Raw genomic sequence first — 21,899 nt, 5'->3', positions numbered from 1 at the left:
CCCCTAAACTATATAGTCCCTCCTCTTTTTTTTCGGCAGCATGTATCATAACTGTCCTGCCAAAAACATATTTTGTTATGGTATGTAATAATAGTAAAAAAAAAATATTACAAATCAATTGGTCCCGTTTACATTTTTTAAATAGATTTCCCTTGGGATATAAATACTACAAGTTCCTGTTCTCCATATACAGAATATGACGGTACTGTGCCAGTCTGTGCTTGGCATTATCTATTCTGATCTATTTCAGTGTCATTATGATAATGAGGAAGCTTTATCAGCTAATCTAATTAGAATGCCTTACCGACATATGATGGATTTCTAAGAATTTGCTTCTCATAATAATAGGCTGAGTGGGAGGAAACTGCCTTCTATTCTCTGTAATAAACAGTGTCTATGTATAATTTTTGTGCTATTACTCATCAGCGATGATTAAACTGTACCAGAACAGTGCATTCTTCTACGCAACATTTATTTTCTGCACATTCCTTGTAAAATTTCAGACCATTGTTCGTGAATAACTGTAGCAGTTAAAATATTCAATACCTGATTATGACAATTTATATAGTGGCGTTGTCACCTACAAAAAAAATGGAGGTGTAGAGTTTTTGGGCTGAACCAATAGACACAAGAATGAGATATGTTTCAGGCATTAGTAACGTCCCTAGTTCTAAGTGAATATTAGTTCAGCACACAATATGACTCCTACTGTGTGTTGGTGACAAGTTTGCTTAATATACACTATACAGGCGTGAAATAAACAGAATAACAATAATATATGCGTAGTATAATTGCAGGTTAGATATTTTTATTTCAAGGAAATATATGCTTTGTAGACACAGAAATATACAACAATTTGAAGTTATTCAAGGATTATTGTAAATTATCATTTGAAGTATTTAATAACTAAATGTGAAACAGTAACAATTTATATTTTATTTGCTTCTTATGAGTTTATTGATGTAATCAGGTAAGATACCCTGACACAGCAAGAAAAGGTGATTCACAAAAATAAAAGAACCCTAAATTATAGTATAGTAGCCGCAGCTCTGCATTATATGAGTAGCACTATATAAATGAATAAATGATGATGATAATAATAATTATTATTATCTTTTATGTATAAAGCATCAACATATTGAGAAGTTAAACAAATTAGATATAGTACAGAAATATTATTATTATTATTATTATTAATAATAATTTGTATTGTGTCCCAGGTTTGTATTGATGGACAGGGCCGGATTAACCCAAAGTCTAACTAGGCTACAGCCCAGGGGCCTCGGGCATCCAGGGGGCCCTTGAAAGTGCTCAGCAGCATTATTGATCGGTCGGGGCGCCCCCGGCCCTATCAATGCTGCTGAGCACTTTCACTGCGGTCGTTCTCCGGCGCGCTGCAGTCTCCTTACTGAGGAGATCTCGTGAGTCTCAGTGTCACCAGATCTCCTCAGTAAGGAGCGTACAGCGTGCCGGGGAAGGACCGCAATGCCAGGAGAAGGAGGTAAGTGCCTTGTGGGCTGGGGGCGACTCGGCTCACAGGGGGGAGGGTGCCCACGGGGGTTGTGCGGCTCGGATCACGGGGGGGGGGCTCATGGGGGAATGGAGCCCCTCTTAGCCCAGGGGCCTCCATTCCCTTAATCCGGCCCTGTTGATGGATAATGAGGTGCCTGAAGCTGATGAAATGACTGTGCAATTGTAGAAAGAAACAGCCATATTGGGGCAGGAGAAACTAGTTATAGGAAAGAGGAGTAGTTTTAGCGAATATGAGAGGTGGATTGAGTCGAGACCATTTGTTTGTCCCTGTGTGCCTGTGGATGTGGGTATATGGGAGGAAGTATAAGGTGAGGCTGAAGGAATGAAGGTTTTAATCCGAGAGTAGGAAGGCCAAATTGGAGAAACTAGAGTTGGAGTTGAATCGAGAGTCCAAGGTAGATGAGGTCAAGGGAGATTCCATCACAGTGGATGGAAGATGAAGTCCATTGGAAGAGACTTAAGAAAGGAAGTGACAGGAGTTTTTGTGGGGAGAGAGTAGGGTTGTCTATAGAAATGTTAAAATCATATAGTATGAGAGTAAGTAGAACAAAGGATAGAAAATAAGTGAGCCATGGAGCAAGGTTGTCAATCAGGACACTGCACCTAGAGGAAAATAAATGAGAGCAACATAAAAGTGGAACAGAGAGAGACGGATGGTGTGGACTCCAAAGAAAGAGAAAGAGAAGAAGGGTTCTGGGGTACAGCTTGGAGAGAGGAGAATACCTACATTGCTACCTTCACTGTCATCTAGGTAGTGTGGCTGAAGGAGAGTGCTCCATACCAGGAACCATCTAGGACGTTGTGTCATTGATGCCAATTTAGGTTTCTGTAATGACAAGGAGGTTGAGGGATTTTCAAATTTATAAATCTTGAGTGGAAGCGAGTTTGTCTTAAATAGATATCACAATCCAGAGTGTACAGGATAAGGGGAGGGAGGGTAGTGGAGAGATGTGGATAAGATTGGGGGTATCAGAAGTACAAAGTTGATGGGAAGTTTTAGGGTGCAAAAAGTACCATGAGCAGATAGTGGGGATTGCACAGGGCCCATGTTTGGGTGAGATGTCTTCAGCAGCCAATCAAAGGAGGAGAGCGTAAAAGAGGACATGAGAGGTTGATCTGTGTTTGAGAGGTTTGGTTCTGCTTGTGTAGGTCAATAGGTGAGAGGGTGAGGGGAGCAGAACAATTCACAGATACAAGCAAGCAAGGAGAAAAGTAATAAAAGGGGAATAATGATGGGAGAGGGAGATATTGGATGCTAGAGAGTAGGTACGGTTTGTGAGAACTGTGGTGAAAGTGAGTAGGAGGAATAGAGAAGTCAAATTAAGTAGGTCTATGGTGGAGTGATGGGAGAGATAAATGTGGATTAGTTGGGACACGTAAGAGAGAGTGGAGAGAAATGGTTGATCCAGGTAGCGCAGGGCAGTGGAGGGTCCTTTGCTACCCATTGGCTGGGATAACAGTGGTCCAGAGTGCTGAGAGATGGGCTCAATGGTTCCAAAAGCCAAACAGAGATGGCAACATCAATATTTGTTAAGCTCGGTGGGTCCAGCAGTTGAGCAGGAACAGTAGTCCTATAGATCTTCACAACAACCTTGTTTTTGGTGCAATAACACTCCTTGTCACTACTGTGTCATTTACCCCTGTTTAGTACTAAAGTAGAGGTCAGACCTACTGTGCACAGTTGCGGCAATAGACAGCTTCCTGAATATTAGGAGCATTAATGATGGTGCACAGAGATGGTCACAATTCCAGTTGAGAAGAGCATAAAGGAATTAAAAGCAGAAGGTTTAGATCCAAAGGGGTATATTTACTAAACTGCGGGTTTGAAAAAGTTGAGCTGTTGCCTATAGCAACCAATCAGATTCTAGCTGTCATTTTGTAGAATGTACTAAATAAATGGTAACTGGAATCTGATTGGTTGCTATAGGCAACATCTCCACTTTTTCAATCCTGCAGTTTAGTAAATATGCCTCAAAATCATTTAGGTTGCAGGCATTCCGAATAGGAAAAGTCACTGATGCAGGAGGTAAATCAAATCAAATTAAAGCATGAGGTAGATCATCATCATCATCACCATTTATTTATATAGCACCACTGATTCCGCAGCGCTGTACAGAGAATTCATTCACATCAATCCCTGCCCCATTGGAGCTTACAGTCTAAATCCCTAATGTACACAGAGAGAGAGAGAGAGACTAGGATCAATTTTCTGCTTCCCAAATGCATCAAAGGTGTATGTGAGATTATTATCTAAATATTAGCTCCCCACAACAACCAAGAAGCACAGAAATTATATTGTATAATTATATTAATATTAGTAATATTACACTACAGACAAACTCAACGCACTCAGTTTCCTGTGCTAGAAACCTGAACCTGGCAATGAATACTTGTACATGACCTGTGACATGCCTATAGGACCTATATGCTTTTCTAGTATTTTGAAACTTTGGAATCTTACAGATTGTATAAAGTAAGACATATTTAAAATAAGCTTATAATAAAACTTAAAAAGCCTTTGTAGCATTAAAGAGCTGAGATAAATAAACATTGCTATATTCTATAAAAAAATTTAATATTTTAGTTCCCTAAACTGTATTAAATAAAAGATAATAAGAAGCCGATTTGTCGCTGTGGGTTACAAGACCTTATTTGCGCAGTTTACCTGTGCATCACTTTTCATGTATGTTGTCCTAATGTGTCTGACATGACATCAATACAGTTCACATTCTAAGAACAAGCTCCCTGGGTGCAGGTTACTATCTGCAATTTGCATATCATGGATCAGTAAGAGACTAGTGAGGCAGATATTGCTCATCGGGTTAGACACAACAATTGCAAACTCCAGTCAATAGAATGAATAAATGAATGGTTGTAATTGGTGTAGTCATCCCTAATCAACATCTTTCAAAATGCGATGTTCAATACATACTCATTGGTATTTCAATAATGAATTGAGCCCATGGGGTCAATTTACAAACTTAATTAATGCTCTGAGACCATCCAATGTGCCTCGCCATTCATCAGTCTGAGTATGAAATGAATGCAAATGTGGCTTATTATATGCTACTCTTTAGAAGCTGCAGTGCGATATGATCCACGCCTCTGACGTCCGCAATGTGATCTACAATCTACAATATCTTTTTTACTATAATACTTAATTTCTTTTTATAAAGTCTTGCAACAATTGTAGCCCAGTCGGCCTGTAAACCCTATTGATCCTATTATAGGACATAGCATACACACACACCAACCACACCAATGTAACAAAGCAATGAGGAAGGCAAGTCAGTAGCAGAAGGAAAGAAGTAATAATGCCACTGTATAGCTCATTGGTATGGCCTCATCTAGAATACTGTATTCAGTTCTGGTGGCCTTATCTCCAGAAGGATATAAATACATTAGAGACTGTACAAATAGGGGCAACTAAAATGGTGCATAGCCTACAGCACAAAACTAGTCCGGAAAGACTAAAATATCTTAATATTGTGGCAAAGAGGCATATTTGGATATAAGGGAACAGGTAGGAACACAGTTAGTCTGCAGCAGACAGGGTTAAGTCTCCCTAGGTTCCTCTCTTAGCACACACACACACACACACATAGGTGTTCCACATGGGTGTGATTGGTTTGCTGTGATTTGTTGTAGTGCTTGGGGTGAAGGATATAGACACTGTATGTGTGGGTGGGACCACCGATGCCAGTAAGTGGCCGGTTTGCAGACAGGGAAGTAATGTCTACTGGATATGATTGCTGAACCAGCATTGGAACGGTTTACCATCCTGACAACTGCTAATAAACAACTAAATGGTTCAGCATACCTGTGTCCGATTCCTGTGAATGCTGTACTTTCTCATAATATGTAAAGTTTGGAGCAGGGAAAAGAGCAGGAAGGATATTATAGAAACTTTCAAATATATCAAGGGTTTTAACAAGGTACAGGAGGGAAACATTTTTCAAAGGAAGAGAAGTATTAGAACACGGACATGCACTGACACTGGGGGGAAGTAGGTTCAGAGGAAATCTGAGGAAAAACTAATTCACAGAACGGTAGTGGATAAGTGGAATAGTCTCCCATCAGAGATGGTAGAGGCTAATACAGTAGAGCAATTTAAACATGCTTGGGACATAAGGATATAAGGATATCCTTACAAAGAATAAAGGGTCAAATAGAGTTTGAGATTACCATAGGTTAAAAAATTGGGCAGACTAGATGGGCCAATCGGTTCTTATCTGCCATCATATTCTATGTTTCTGTGTTTTTCAATACAGTTTCAACTTGCTAAGCTCATATCAAGTTGAAAACTGGGCCTTGTAAGCAGAAAATAGAAGTTTTGAAGGCTGGACTTAATTATAGCACAAAATCACAGCAAACCATCATTTTCTCAGTCCACATGGACACTCACCGTCATTTACCAACCGGAAAAGTGTAGAAGTGCAACACAGTGTTTTTGCAGAAATTCACTCATCTCGAAAAATAAGGAATACAAATTATTTGCTTCTCCAAACATGTTTCCTTTGCTTCAATCCACTTGTACTAAAAGAAAGTAAAACCATTATTCTTATGGTGGAAAAAAACATAAGTGCTCTTATTCTTTTAGCTCAGATCTATTTGAAAAATAAAAAAGCTCAATGCGTATAGTTTAGGTCCTTTTTTTCTGGATTTAACATTAATCTGATACCCTGAAATAAAAGGGCAATTCATTATGGAATAAAATGTCTTTACTGTATCGTTTTTTTTTCTTTGCAGCTGTAAAAATTGGGATTAAATGTCAGATTCAAAAAGTTCATCAGAGTTTACCATTCCCTGCACTTTGTGAGAGTAAGCATTAATTTTCATATAGACAATAAAACTTCCTCACATCATCTTCTCTGTGGGTTCTACAATGAAATACAATAAACCTTTTCCCTTTGCTAACCTAAATCAGACACAAATCATTTGGCAAAACATCGCTTTAATTCACCTACATTCAGGAAAGGCTAAGTCAAGATTTGCATTTTCTTCTGTGGTTAAGCTTATGTAGGGATATTGTAAAATCCTCAGCTCTGTTCAAGGAGTGAGCAATAACTGAAAGAGAGCTCTGTGGCCCTGAATGAGGGACACATCTAAATACTAGAAAATAGTGTGTTAAATGGCAAGATTCATAAATGAGTAACCGTTGACCACAACAATTGTAATTATAACAGAAGAACATTTGTGAATTGTTTGGCCTCAACACAGGAGAGTTTGTTGTTGTGTTGGCTGTGCTGCAGGTTTGCCGGCTCTGGCTCCAGACTGGCTCCTATATCCTACCTCCAGCTCAAGAATCCGCTTCCGCTCTGGAGATGCCGTAGAACTACTGTACACTACTACTTCAGTTCCATTTCATAAGCTCCAGGGCTATTAATAAACTGGATTTTATTTTTAGGATTGCTGTCAATTATATGTACTAGTACATTTGACGTAATTGTCTAACCAACATTTTGAACAAGCGGAAAGCTCAGGACCCCTGTTCCTTTCTGCTTCCAACTCAGGAATGCCGGCTAAAAATCTCCAGCTCCACTCGGGCTCCAGGTTTTGTTTTTTTTTTATGTATAGTCCTAAATTTATAATAAAATAATCTGCAAACATTTTTATACATTTTTTGCTACTTTATTACCTTCTCAGTGGAGTTAAGAATTAACTGTTTGACAGAGAACTGCAACATTGTTGCAACAATGTTATAATATAACAGCAAGCAAACAAGGGATCATCCTGCTGCTTGGCTAAAGTGCCAAGTGAGTTGTTCGGCAATCAGGCAGAGGAGCCGGATCTCTTCCGGGTTCTTCTCTTGTTCAGAGCAGAAAGGGGGCTTGTTCTGGGTATGTGCGGTTATTCACATGCACCCGCTGTACTTGTCCTGCTCAAAACAGAATTTAACTCTGCTCCTTTCAGAACTATGTTCACTTCTTCTCTCTTTGATAGCTGGGAGAGTTGTCACAGCTATGGAGGGTCTATATAAGAGATGAAGATGAGTCAAGACAACTTGTCCCTTGGGACAAGACAACTTACCCCTAAGTAGCCATTACATGGGGTCCCTCCCCTGGGACTAAGGCCATTACTTGGTATTCAGCACTGATCCCTACTGGCAGTGAAGAGAGCTTACACTACCACAGCTATGCAGGGTAATTCAAAACTCCTATGTAGTGAAAGTATCACCTGATTGGACAGTGCCACAACCATTTCATTCATGTGCCGCATTTAGTAAAATCCATGGTACACTGAATGCTATGGATGAACACAGAACCTTCATCCATGGAGTTCGCCTATAAGAACGTGTCAAGCGTCATATATAAACACGTATGGCGGCTGCAAAAAGTTTCCTTGATACATCCCCCAAAAAAGAACCTGTATATACCCGGCCCACGCACACGTATTTACAATTTTTATTTATTTTATAAACAATATGGTTATCTAATCATTACCCTGGCCAGTGTGGCAAGTGCCTAGACAGTACCCTATATATAGATATATATATATATATATATATATATATATATATATATATATAAATATATAGATATGTATAGATAGATAGATAGACACTATTTCTAACAAAATGCCCAGTTCAGTTTACTATTAATAGTACAAACATTTAACAGATTCTATACAATGTTCCATAAAAAGTTAAATGCTGCATGTAGAAAAAAAAATCCTCTAGCAACAAAGACACACAGCATCAGACACATTGACTATGGCATTCATAATTTGTGCTTTGTGGAAAAACGTACTTACTGTTTAATATACAAATAAATTGGATTGGTAAAAGGCTGGAGATGCCGGGGATTGAACCCGGGACCTCACACATGCGAAGCGCGCGCTCTACCACTGAGCTACATCCCCCAGCTGTGTGCGTCAATGGATAAAGTCCCCAGAACAGGAAGGAGCATTTGGTTCAACTGCATTTTGTAACTGTTTTTATTAATTGTATTTTGTTATAATAAAATATATTTTATTAGACCCATATTTATTATCTTAGATGCAAAGTGAACACATGGAATATAAAAAGCACAAATAGAAAAAAAACTGAATAAATTCTCCTTCTGATACATAAAACTTTAGTTTCCGAATGTTTAAATTGTCTAGTAAAATATAGAAACTAAAGTACTGTCTATGGAGTTAAAAAAAAAAAATTGTAGTTGCATTGGCCGGGAATCGAACCCGGGCCTCCCGCGTGGCAGGCGAGAATTCTACCACTGAACCACCAATGCTTCCTATGGGTACACCCGATACAACATACTACACATACCAGCTCTACTGTTTCACCAAGTCTCTTTATCGAGAATTTGGTTTCACTTTCAGCAGGTAACAAATGTTGCTAACGGTGAAAGTATACATAGCTGACTTTGTAACATGGATTTGTGAAAATAGCTCTGTTTAAAGCGTCCTTAGCATTAGAATGTTAAAGCGTTACAAATTTCTATCTACTTCCACTGATATATGAATGGATCTTTTTTTTGCAGACGCTCTCAATGCATGTATAGAAGTATTCATAAAGTAAGTATCCATCCCACGGTGTCTTCTAGAGTGGTGTTTGTTTAAAGAACAAGTAAACTTAAAATGTAAGTAAATATATAATTGAACACACACACATATGTAGCTATATATATATATATATATATATATATATATATATATATATATATATATATATATATATATATATATATATATACATGCAGACTTTATTGTATACCTATTGTCAAGGGAGCATTGGCAGGTGGGAGAGCAATGAGTGAATAGCTCTGCCCTGCCATGATAATTATTTCTCTTCTCTCTCTCTCCTCTTTGTCTAATATCTAAGGCAGGGGAGCACAACCTTTTTTGAATGGGCCGCCATAAAAAAAGTAACTTGCGTAAAATTGTAATGTACTACAGCAAATGAGAAATTTCACCTGTAATATATTTGGCTCATCAACTCTGTAACACATTTCTTCCCCACCCCAGTAACACCTCCCTTACTTTGTATATCCTTAGCGATGCTATGCACCATGGCTGACCGGTAACTATTCATTGTTACTGTACTTTTGGTTACGAGTGACCTCTGTGACCCCATAATTGCATTGGTCAGACATCTAGCAGTGATACCAGCCTAGTCTATGCAATGATGGGATTCTCAAGGTCACAAGTGGTCAGCTGCTCATAAGTCCATTAGTACAGTACAGCAATATAGCAAATAAAGTTTTAAGTGTCAGACCAGCCCACAGGGCAGAGGCCCATCTCACATTGGGTCTGCTTTATATACTAGCCCCCGGAATGGGCTTTGTGTTGAATACTAGCCACCAGAATGCGCACTGGTTATCAAATGTGCCCCTGACCTGTATAGAATGTCTTAAACTAATGAGTACAATACACTATGAACAGATGAATGTAAAATAGGGTGGACTGAACTTCACTGTTCAACTAAGGGAGGGGAAATTATCCTTAAATCTGAACAGTGGAGGGGATTACCATTGAATGATAATGGGTATCCCCTGAACTATTCTGCTAGTGGTAGTTTCCTCCCCGATACCAACTAAATGTAATGGTAATCCCCTGCACTGTTCTGCTCACAGGGGGGAGAAGCTTACATTAAGTGTAGAGCATGGATAGATGTCTCTATTAAATTGTAGACACATACATACAAGAAGATGCAAAGACCATGAACACAGGAGACACTAAAACTATCATTCTTTTTAAGCATTAATTTTTTTTCCTGCAAATATTTTTTCCCAGTTTTCAGTATACATTTTATAAGGTATACCAGTAGTCCAAGGTTTAAACAAACAACAACATTTCAGTGGTAATATGAGTCAGATAAAGGAGTATTACATGCCAGGTTGTCCTGGCTGACTCAATGCCGCTGACATGGAAACATTTGACCAGCAGTGGAATGTTGCTTCAGAATTAGACATTATGGATTTTCTGTGACCTAGTAAACTTTTAAGATTTTTCTGTTTTGGCAACTGTTTGCAAATAAATAAATAAACAGAACTTGCTTTAGTTATGTCTAAGCATTGCAATATTGTGAAACATATTTAATATTAAACTATGACACTTCTCTATTACAAATTTCCTCATATCTCAGTGATGTCACTCATTCCTAGTGAATTGATAGGCTACATTGTATGAATATGAGTTCAACTGACAAGATTGTTACGTCGGCTTGTGTAGATGCTGTGGGTGCACTAAATTACTGATGAAATACACAGTACCACTTCTCTAATTCTGTATGTTGGATATAATTCTAGTTATATATCCTCTGTTGTAATACCAACATCTATGTGTAATGTTACATTAACAATTTAGTACCTGCTTGTTTCTGACAAGAAACTAGCTGAATCCTTCTATGCTATATGTATGTATATATGCCCTATCGGCATCAGAGTATGTTACAGTATTCTTGTTTTTATCCTTTTAACTGTTCAAATGTTATGCTTTAATCAATCAATCACATCATTTCTGTTTTATAGAGGTTTTCTTTGGCCTCAGCGTACACTGCATAGAACTGATCACTTGACTAAGATGATCATGTCGGCTGTCATGATCATTTCACAGTATAACTGTGATTGTGGAATTGATATAAAACTCTACTTCACAGATATCAGTTCTGGAACAATCAGGACAGTAAAGTTCTCCAGTGGCTTGTAGGGTTGGAGTATAAAGAAGGTTTCTGATTGGATAGCATCTCAATTGTCCAATCAGGTGACACCTTCACTTGCACCAATTCTTCGACATCTTTCAAATCTCACTATGCACCTTCAATCATCCAGGAGCTTAGATGACGATAATGCTTAGGAAGTTTAAGCAGTGATAATAATATAATATTTGGTGCTAAAGTAAGATACCACCATGTTTCTGCTACATGTAAGTGTACTATCAAGAAGTAATGCCTATAGGCGGATATCCACATTAAGATTCATAGATCTGAGTGACTTGCACTTTCTCACTGACTCACCAGACAGAATTGCTTATTTTCATCATCTGGCCCTGTTACACAATAGTATGTAATGCAGAATGCTGTGTCGTTATTGCTGACATAGTTACATGGCTAAAAATGCAGAATGAAGATAGTAAGATAAAGTAATGGAATTAGTAATAGTTGAAGGATGACGTACATTCCAAAACTATCAAGTAACTTCAAAGGGGAAAATTCCTTTAAAGAGAAGCTGCCTTCAAATGACAGAAAGGAATCGAATAACAATCTAAACAGCTAAAACATAAAAAATTTGTGAGGTGCCCGGTCTATTGTTGTCTCATGAACATTTTCTCACCATTGAATGCCTCACTATATGGACAAAAGTATTTGGCCACACCTGTTAATTATTGAATTGAGGTGTTTCAATCAGACCCGTTGCCAGAGGTGTATAACATCAAGCACCTAACCATGCAGTCTCCATTTGCAAACATTTGTGATACAAAATGGGTCGTTCTAAAGAGCTCAGTGACTTCAAGCCTGGTACTGTGATAGGATGCCACCTTTGCAATAAGACGGTTTGTGAAACTTCATCCATGCTGAATATTCCACGGTCAACTGTAAGTGATATTATTATAAAGTGGAAGCGTTTAGGAACAACAGCAACGCAGCCACAAAGTGGAAGACCACGTAAAATCTCAGATCGCGGTCAATGACTGCTAAGGCGCATAGTGCGTAAAAGTCGCTCTGCTGATTACATAGCTGAAGAGTTCCGAACTTCCACTTGCACTTGCATTAATGTAAGTGCAAAAACTGTGCGGCGGTAACTTAATGGAATGGATTTCCATGGCTGAGCAGCTGCATGCAAGCCTCACATTACCAAGACCATTGCCAAGCGTCAGATGGAGTGGTGTAAAGCACACCAACACTGGACTGTGGAGCAGTGGAACGTGTTCTGTGGAGTGACGAATCACACTTCTCTATTTGGTAGTCAGATGGGCGAGCCTGGATTAGGCGAATGTCGGGATAACGTTATCTGCCTGACTGCATTATGCCAACTGTTAAGTCTGATGGAGGAGGTATAATGGTATGGGGCTGTTTTTCAGTGTTTGGGCTAGAACTCCAGTGAAGGGCAATCTTAATGCTTCAGCATACCAAGTCATTTTGAACAATGCTACGGTTCCAGCTTTGTGGCTACAGTTTGGGGAAGACTCTTTTCTACTCCATCATAAGTGTGCCCCAGTGCACAAAAGAAGGACTACAAAGACAAGGTTTGATGAGTTCGTGGAAGAACTTGACTGGCCCGCACAGAGCCCTGACCTCAACCACATTAAATACCTTTGGGATGAACTGGAACGGAGATTACGAGCCAGACCTTCTAGTCCAACATCAGGGCCTGACCTCATAAATGCTGACAGAATTAATGGGCACAAATTCCCACAGAAATACTCCAACATCTTGTGTAAAGCCTTCCAAGAAGAGTGGAAGCTGTTACCGCTGCTAAAAGGGGGACCAACTCCATATTAAAGTATATGTATTTGAATACAATGTCATTACAGTCCCTGTTGGTGTAATGGTCAAGTGTCCGAATACCTTTGTCCATATAGGACCTCATTTAGAGTCGGACGCAAAGTCCGTTTTAGGCGCATCCAACAAAAAAACACTACCACGCATGTGCAGAAAGCACCAAATCCGGCTGTATCTTGGATGCAATTAACACTTGCGACAGCTTATCACTCACTACGAGAGAATGGGAGGAACACAGATTTGTGAAGGCGTGACCATGTAAATACATCCTAGTCGCAGTGAGGCGCAGACGCAACACACGTCAAAACAGGGCTAAAGCTGTGCAGCGGGAATTAGGTGGCGCAAGCATTAGCTAGCTGCATGAACTGCCCGCAGCTCGATAGGGTATTAAGAGTGGGACGCAACTGGGGTTGCATGCAACTCCTAATACCCTACCAAGCTGCTGCACACTCCCACTCCTGCACTTCTTAAATGGACTTTGCGTCCGACTCTAAATGAGGTCCATAGTGTATATTATTGTATTCTTTTTTTGTTGTATAATATAACATACAGTATATGGTATTATGTAGTTTTGATAGATTGAAATTGTATTCATTGCGGCAGCAAAGCTGTACCATATTTTAACAACTGTAAAGATAAAAACAGATAAAACATGTACATTCAACAGAATTCAAATTCACATGCAAAAAATTGCATATACAGTAAATTGTTATTTGTCAATGCCTGTATGTTCAAAACTGGGAGATGCACCAACGGGCCTTAGTAATGCTTTGAATCAAAGCATTTGACAGATAGAAATGTTTGCAAATGTAGAATCCCAAACGAGCAATATCAATGGTTAGATTTTTCATATTTGTGTTTGCGTGTGATTGTTCAGATGCTGTAAACCTGATCGAGAATACTTGCTAATCGTTCTTTTGAAACAATCGAGTATCCATGTGTATTCTGCCTTTACACTTTATGTAAGCTGCTCTCTCTTCAGCAGTAAATAATAGTATAGATAAAGGTATAGTATAGGAACTCTGTTTCAGCCGCCAGTAAAGTCAGCCCAAGGGTATAGTGTAGATCTGTAGATGAAACAAACATGCAACTGCTTGTTGTATACAAAGTATTAGATAATATCATATTGATCTCTTGGGCCTTTGACATCCTCCCCAAGGCAAGTTATTATATCTTGCGATTATGAATCAATCACATAACAGCTCTTTTTTTGTTTGTATTATAAAGAAACAATAGCTTGGGGATCTATAAATGTTTTCTTAAACCAATGAAATATATTTCTAAGAGTTGAATCAGGGAACCCCATGGAACAAAATGTTGCGTTCTCATGAAACAAAACCTTTAGGGGAAACTATTCTACATGTACCGGAATTGCATTTATTAAGTTATCTCACAGCCACGGTTTCTCCCAGAAGGACACAGAAGATGGATTGAATCAGAGGATGAGAACAGGGTGTCTTGGATTTCACTTTAAACTGTAAATTCTGTGTGTGTTACTGCAAAAGAAATTATAAAGATGTTCTGCTACATCTTGGATGCGCTACACCAGCTTAATGACCAGCTAAATCTGAATACTGTACTAGTCCAGTTTCCGTTACTGGTACTAACTACAATAAACAAGTGTATCCAATGTAAAGTGTCTTCTACAATTAACCAGTATGCACCTGTATAAAATGCTACAAATTTATTTTGTTTATTTTTATCATGTAGAGTTAGATGAAATTTCCATCTAAAGTACAGACGAAAATTGCATCCCAAAAAACGGTGCATTTTACAAAGGTGGGTTGAGCTGGACTCATCTAAGCTGATCGTCATCATTATCAGTTTGTAACTTACATTAGTGATCGAGCACAAGCAAGTTTCCTGTCTCCAGACAGGTGCACATGAGTCTGAGTCTCAGTCTACATTAGTCACATTTGCTCCAAGACCACGTTACATGCCCCCTTCTTCCTCCGTTCCGCCTCTTCAATTGTAAGGGGCAGCAAGCTGCTATAATCGCAAGATGCGACTCAGTCAACATGTGGCCGCAACTACGGTTTTGCGGGCATGCGTAGAAGTAAAAAAAGTGAATTATAAGCAGAAGGCGCTATTTGAGTTCCAACTCTACATGAGACCCGTTCGGTTTGACTTCTGCTATGATCATTAGCAGGTACAAAAATTATTAGTTTATTTTCAGAAACTGCTGGATCTTGTCTAGTTTGGGGCATTAGAAATTAATTTCCTATTGCCTATAAGGATCAGTAAAAATATGACACTGATCATTATTATGCCTTAATATCAGGTTTTACTCAGAAATAATATTAATATTATTATTATTATTATTAATAATAATAATAATAATAATAATAATAATAATAATAATAAATATATACAAATACATTTCAAAAGACAGAAATGGGGCATGCATCTATTGCAAATTTGCCCCAAAAGTATATGCTCTCCCTATGCATTTTCCCTTTTTTATAATTTCACCTCACCCCTATCATCTTAGAAGCCTGCTAATGCCTGTTAATGTAAAAACTGCTTCCATAATGCCCGTTTTAATTTTTGCATTCATAAAGTGCACTATATGAGTATGGTAACCTAGCTGAAGACCTCTTGGATCTTCTAACTTCAATGGTCAGCCCGAGCAAGACTGGTAGGGTAAATTTCATGTTGGGGCCAAACAAATGTATAGTCCTAATAGATTCTAACTCTTAATAACATTCCTAATAACCAAATAAGGGCACTTAAAATATGTGTAATCCATCACACTTTTGATTTTCAAACAAATACATTATACAAGATGTAACATAACATTGAACATAGCTTGTAAAGAATATTTTAGAGCCATATAAGAGTTTATTCATATAGATCTACACATCAGAATCAAAAGAGGAACAATTGTATATATTTTGTTCTTTTTCTTCTAAAAAAATATGTAATAATTGCAATTTTTGTAAACCTGCTGTTTTGGAATGCACGTAAAAACACATTCATTCATCTTTCTAAACTTATACACCAAGGGGCCCATTTTGCAAGCCCATAGTAGCTGCCGTTTTCAGGGGACCACTGCAAATTTAAGTATACCCCTCTATTTATAACTAGGGGATCGCAGCATATATCGGAGATATCTGCTGCTATAGTAAGCAATAGGTTTCTATGGAAACTGCTATTTTTTGTGATTTATTATGTTCTGAAAATTAAATATCATCTGAAGATGGCGTTAGCCATTGAAGCCTATGGGGAGAGCAGTGCGATAGAAGGATCTTCAGATCTGCTCTCCCTCCAGTCACTATCGCAAAGGTGGCCGTGATAGTGACCATAGAAGAGATAGGAGGTGTTCGACGGGACATCCATTTATCGTGACCGCTGTCCCGGCAGAATACTTTTAATAAATTGTCATGATCTTCCATTCCATATCATTGTGATGAGAAATGAAAATAACCATATCATAGGCAAACCGAGGAGGGGTTTCCTAGTGCCTGGAAACCCCCTTCCACGCCTGGGGCACTGTATAATTGAGGTGGCAGGACCCTGCACCTGCTTCACACGGCTCTACTTGAAAAGGGAGAGCTGCGTGCACCTACAGTAGTACACGCAGCATTGCCCATGTACATTATGGAGATAGGAAGAGTTAGAGAGCAGCCAAGTACTATCTAAAATTATAGACTCGCCCCCATGCATGCTGCTCACGCCCACTGGCGGCGTGGTGTGGAAACCCCCCTCTAAAAAATTCTGTGTTTGCCCCTGCATATAAAAAAACAGTTATTGTAAAATATGGCCCTAAAGCAGAGGAGCTTGACTTGTTTTTTTTTTTAGCTGAGAACCCAATTGTCATTATACCATTGGAGTGATGTGAATGACATATATTATCTGTACAGCGCTGTGGAATTGGTGGCGCTATAGTAATAAATTGTGGTGATGATGATGACGAAGGCCCCCAAATATCCATTTGACATTTTTTTGGGCAGCCCATAAAAGGAATTTTTTCTGAGACACAAAAAAGAGATGTTCTCAATAAAATGTATAACATGACTGACAAGCAGATGACAGATTTTAGGAACCCCACTGTATCATGGCTGCTTAGCACAGTTGTTGTATACTGTACAATTACAATAGACAGCTTTGGCTTCTCATCCTCCTTCCTGGAACTTGATGTACATGTATTTAATGAACACATCTTGGCAGTAAACTGATCAGCAGCTCCTAGACCAGCTTCAGTCTCTCAGTCACACAGACTAAGGACAACTTGTATGGCAATATTGTGCAATAATGTAATACTAGAGGGGCGGGCTTTCGCCCCAGCTTGTGATTCGCTGACGCCGTTGAAGCGCTGACTGTTCATTGGTTATCAGACACGTCGGTCTCTGGTGAGTGGTGCTGCGTTACTTCCGTGTTTGGATGCTTGGCCTCCCGGACTGGGTGATGTCTGCAGAGTGACAGGTGGTCAGCGGGTGCTGGAGAGGAGCTGCCCGAGGTCCTGGTGCTTATTCTGCCTGTGGACTCTGTGCACGGAGACTGGGGGAAGAGGGAGCCTTGGCTGGTGATACAGTGATAGATACTGACTGCAGTTGTAGACTTGTGAGTATGATGTTTATCTTACGCCCTGACTGCATCCTAGAAACCGCTGCCTGCAATTGGGGTCCTCCTATCCATCTGGTGTATCATAATTGCAATGCTGCAAAAATCACAACTGCTGCAGAACCTCTTTGCTAGCAGGGCTGCACCCATGAATTTGCCATTCTTCTTCATTAAGTAAGATTTATACCTCCCTTTTAGTGCCCTGCTCACATTTTGCTGTGTCCTTGTTTTATATATATATATATATATATATATATATATATATATATATATATATATTTATATTTGTTACATTTTGGCTGTGAATTACAGATGGACCTTTTTCATGCATATTGGTAAGCATGACTTGGGCATGCTTTACACATGTGCTTGGGATAAAGGAAATATGACTAATGCACTAACATTTCATTGTGTAATTAGTTTACAGTTTACGGCAGGAAGTGCTTGGGAATTCTTATTAGTCAGAACTGTATCTATTAAGTTAACTTAGCCGCTTGTGCGTAGTTACCATATTTGAACAGAAAAGAGGTTGAAACAAATATAGCTAATAGAATTATTTTAACTGAGCATGCAGAATTAAAGTATGACAATTTATACATAATGATTTTAACATTTCTGCCACATTGGTAAGCCACTATAGGGACTGTTGTGGAGTAACATCACTCCGAATTGAATCTCCCCCTTAGACTGTGAATGGAACTGGGACGACAAAAATAAATTCTGCTATGTATGTGGTGTGGTTGGGGTAGAAGTGAGAATATGGAAGGCCAATAGCATGAGGCAAAAGTTTGAAATTTCAAATGCGGAATCAGATGAATATTTCACAGAACAGTTTTGAAAATGTCGCTCATCATACCTGATTTCAAAGGTTCAGATTTCGATGTGTTCATATGACCTTTTTTATTTTCTATGACTAGATGTCAAGAGACACTACATAAATACTTGCAAAGAATTATAACCTGATTGGTTGCTATGGGTTACAGTACATTAAAACACATTGGACTATTTTAATAAGTCATACTTGCCTATACTCCTGGAATGTCAGGGAGACACCAAAATTATGGGGAGTTCCCCCGGACTGTTGGGAGAGAAGCCCGCATTCCTACTTCAAATCGCATCATCATGATGGCTCCGCCCCCTACTGTGTAAATCATAGCATTGAACAGCGAGGGCGGGGCCTCCATGCCCAAATACCCACACACATAGTAACTATTGTGCATCATAAGTAAAATAAATAAACATACATTTTTTTTTTTTTTAGAGAGAATATGACTCTTTGGCCAAAGTTCTTGGGGTAGATTCAGTTCCCTGTATTGTTCTTTAGAACAAAGCGAACTGCAGTCAATTTCCGTTACTACGGTAATTTTTACGTGGATTTTTGCTTGCGACTCACAGAGCTGTAGAACAACGCGGGAATTGATTTCCCCCCTTTAAATGCTGTTCTCTTATAACTAATCCCAAAATATATTATATCTTATAATCTATGCCAGCAGTCCTAATTTTTTGCATTCAAAAGGGGCATAGTATACCAGAAAGGGGACATGGTCTCACCTGAAATGGGTGTAGTATGGGTACAGGTCATTATTTGAATGGATCAAGGCATGGTTTGCAGATTGGGGGGTGGTTTAATGTGTCCCAGAATTTCAATTTGGAATGTTGGCAAGAAGACGTTCGGCTGGGTACACACTACAGGTTTTTCAGCCGATTATGGGGTCAATCACATGATAAACGACCATTTGGCTTGATATCGCGTTAGTTTGTGCGCTGCAACTATGAACGGTTATCGTTCCAAAACACATTATATAGTTTGATTTTTAAACCGGACTAAAAATCTTGTTCAACGATGGAACAATGTTGTTCCAATTCTATGTGTACACTCACGACCGGCAGTGTCCATAGATCTCTATGGAGTGTGCAGAGTCAAGATTTCTTCAGCCGATGGTTATGACAGATGAAGAGCACAGATCTGAAGGTAAATCTTGTAAGGTGTGTTTAGTGTGTACACATGAATCGGCTGCTGATCGGGATTTTTTTTTTTTCAGTTGTTGGTAAAATCGGTAACCATATCGCATCCGGAGATATTTTCTGTAGTGTGTACCCAGCCTTAATCTGAGCCATTTTTCAGTTTCCTTTATGTTTTCTGGCGTCTAAAGCGCCCTGGTGACAAAGTCTATCTCTATTGCAGATGGAATGGTATGACTAGGTTGTAACTTTATGTATAGCTTTCTGTAAATCCCTTTACTGGCAGGGAACATGTGGACCATCTATACTACGAATCCTCTAAGACAGACTAACTACCTAGCAGTAATTGACAAGATCTCAAGCTATTTCGGGTGGGAAAGGTCATCCGTGTGCGCTAGAGATGAATTTTAGCAGCTGTGGTCTAAAATTATATGAATGGTGTTTGTGCATCTAGAAGTGGTTTTTAAATGTCAACTTTAAGAAGTGCTCAACAACATTGCACTCATTGAACCATACGCCCATTTTTTTTTTTTATTTTTTTTTATTTTTTAATTTACATTGTCATGTAAATAAAATGTTATATATAAAAAATACAGTGACCATACATTTAATTGGTCTGCTAACATTCTATTTGCAGTTTGCTGTTCGTGTGTGCAATTTGCATACGCTGCTATCTCAGTCTGTCAACCACCTTTAATTATTGCACCGCCAAGCCTAACAAAGCAACCGTTGTTCCTAGGTTTGTTCTTGCATTGCTTGAAGGTGCCTTATTGTATAAAACCAGTTATATTAGTTGGGTAACTAGCATATGTTGGCCTGTTTGTTGATATTCTTATCCCAGTGTGTAGAGTGAAATCATCACTTGTGACTTACACTTGTTTTGTCTACAATGTGTACTGACGTTGGTTAAACCTGATATTTTCTGCAAGAACAAGTAAGTGCAGAATCTAAATAATCACTTGATGTCCATGTTATGGCTCACGGCAAGTGTCATAAACTTGTAGAATAGGTCGCAGAGGTCTTCACCTATAGCAGCTGCCTTTCCTGTAGAGCTGATCGTGCTCACAGGTACTCGGATGCCCCCAGGTCTTAAGCTCAAAGTAGTACAAGTTTAAAACACTACCACAGAGCAGGCGAGGGCCAGGTGGTAGAATAGCAAAGTCCAAAACGGGCCGAGGTCAAGGGGTACAGCGGGCAGCGGTGGTGTGGTCCAGGCAAAAGGTCAGGGCTGGCGGAAAACAACGAATCCAGATAACAGGCAGAGATCAAGGTCACAGGCAATATAGCAGTGTCCAGGTAACAGGCAGAGATCAAGGTCACAGGCAATATAGCAGAGTCCAGGTAACAGGCAGAGGTCGGGGTCACAGGCAATATAGCAGAGTCCGGGTAACAGGCAGAGATCAAGGTCACAGGCAATATAGCAGAGTCCAGGTAACAGGCAGAGGTCGGGGTCACAGGCAATATAGCAGAGTCCAGTACACGGTCCAAGGTCTTACATGGCAAGATCAATCCAAAGGCAGGGAAGAGGAACAGAGAAGGGAGCAGGTAAGTATGCACAGAGCAGGAACTATAACCGGCAGGGAGGTAAGGCCCTCCCTGCCTAATATACCCAGGACAACCAATCAACAGCAGGCAAGTGAGTAATACTATTCCCCAGCTGGGATGCAGGGATAAAGCGCATGCGCCTGGCCGGCCAGCTGGCTGGGTCGCAGTGGTAATAGAGAAGCGTCCCGACCATCGTCATGGCGACGGTCGGGGCGAAAAACAGAAGTGACGCCCCGGTCGTCATGTTGACGGCTGGGACGCATCAATGGGGCTGGAGCGAGTCACGGCGGTGCCAGAGCCGCTGCGACTCGTAACAGTCCAACAAAGTCAATATATAATTTTTCAAGGAATAATGCCACCAGATCAAACTAAATCAATTAAACAGTGTAGCAAACTTTATTGTATTTATGTATTGATTTATACGTAGTGATTTGTATACAACGCTGTACACCTGGAATTTATCAGACCCTTTTCCCAGCTTGTTTGAGCTTGCAAACCTTTATGCCGGGGGCACAGTGCTCAGCTAGGGACCGAAGGATGTTAATTTGAATCAGAATCTCTAGTAGGCCTCTCAGCATCAGCCATTATTCTCTGCAATACTTAAGGCACCAAAAAGGTAAATAACTCTGAAAACTTTATAAAACAACAAATATAAGCCAATATTTTTGTTGTCATTAAAGTTGCAATCTCGCATAGGTTATTATTTTTTCTTTAATAGCAAGTTTTATATTTCTGAAGCTTATTATTCCATGTGGTTCTCCTATATCTCAGGGTCTCCTTTACAAATATATTTGTGTGGTAGATTTATATAGCTACTACTGCAAAAAATAAAAAAAGTCTGTCTCTCCAGCCAGTC

General features: G+C 39.4%; 1 protein-coding gene and 2 non-coding genes across 4 annotated transcripts in view; 1 reads left to right on the top strand and 2 right to left on the bottom strand.

Moving 5' to 3' along the window:
- Positions 1–8,322: 8,322 nt before the first annotated feature.
- On the bottom strand, positions 8,323–8,394 carry TRNAA-CGC (transfer RNA alanine (anticodon CGC)). Its single transcript has one exon. It is a non-coding gene; the product is annotated as a tRNA-Ala (tRNA).
- Positions 8,395–8,691: 297 nt separating this feature from the next.
- On the bottom strand, positions 8,692–8,762 carry TRNAG-GCC (transfer RNA glycine (anticodon GCC)). The gene has a single exon. It is a non-coding gene; the product is annotated as a tRNA-Gly (tRNA).
- An 8,556-nt stretch (positions 8,763–17,318) lies between these two features.
- Positions 17,319–21,899, top strand: part of GPD2 (glycerol-3-phosphate dehydrogenase 2) — a 167,378-nt gene continuing 162,797 nt past the window's right edge. The window contains exon 1 of one of the 2 annotated variants that reach the window (XM_075180846.1): positions 17,319–17,536. The gene's annotated coding sequence lies outside the window, so the exon portion shown is untranslated. The remainder of the gene's footprint in view (positions 17,537–21,899) is intronic. The other variant, XM_075180847.1, reaches the window with a different exon arrangement.

This window comes from Mixophyes fleayi, chromosome 7, assembly GCF_038048845.1.
Source record: "Mixophyes fleayi isolate aMixFle1 chromosome 7, aMixFle1.hap1, whole genome shotgun sequence".
Lineage (NCBI taxonomy): Eukaryota > Metazoa > Chordata > Amphibia > Anura > Limnodynastidae > Mixophyes > Mixophyes fleayi.
This window is presented reverse-complemented; position numbering and strand designations above follow the sequence as displayed.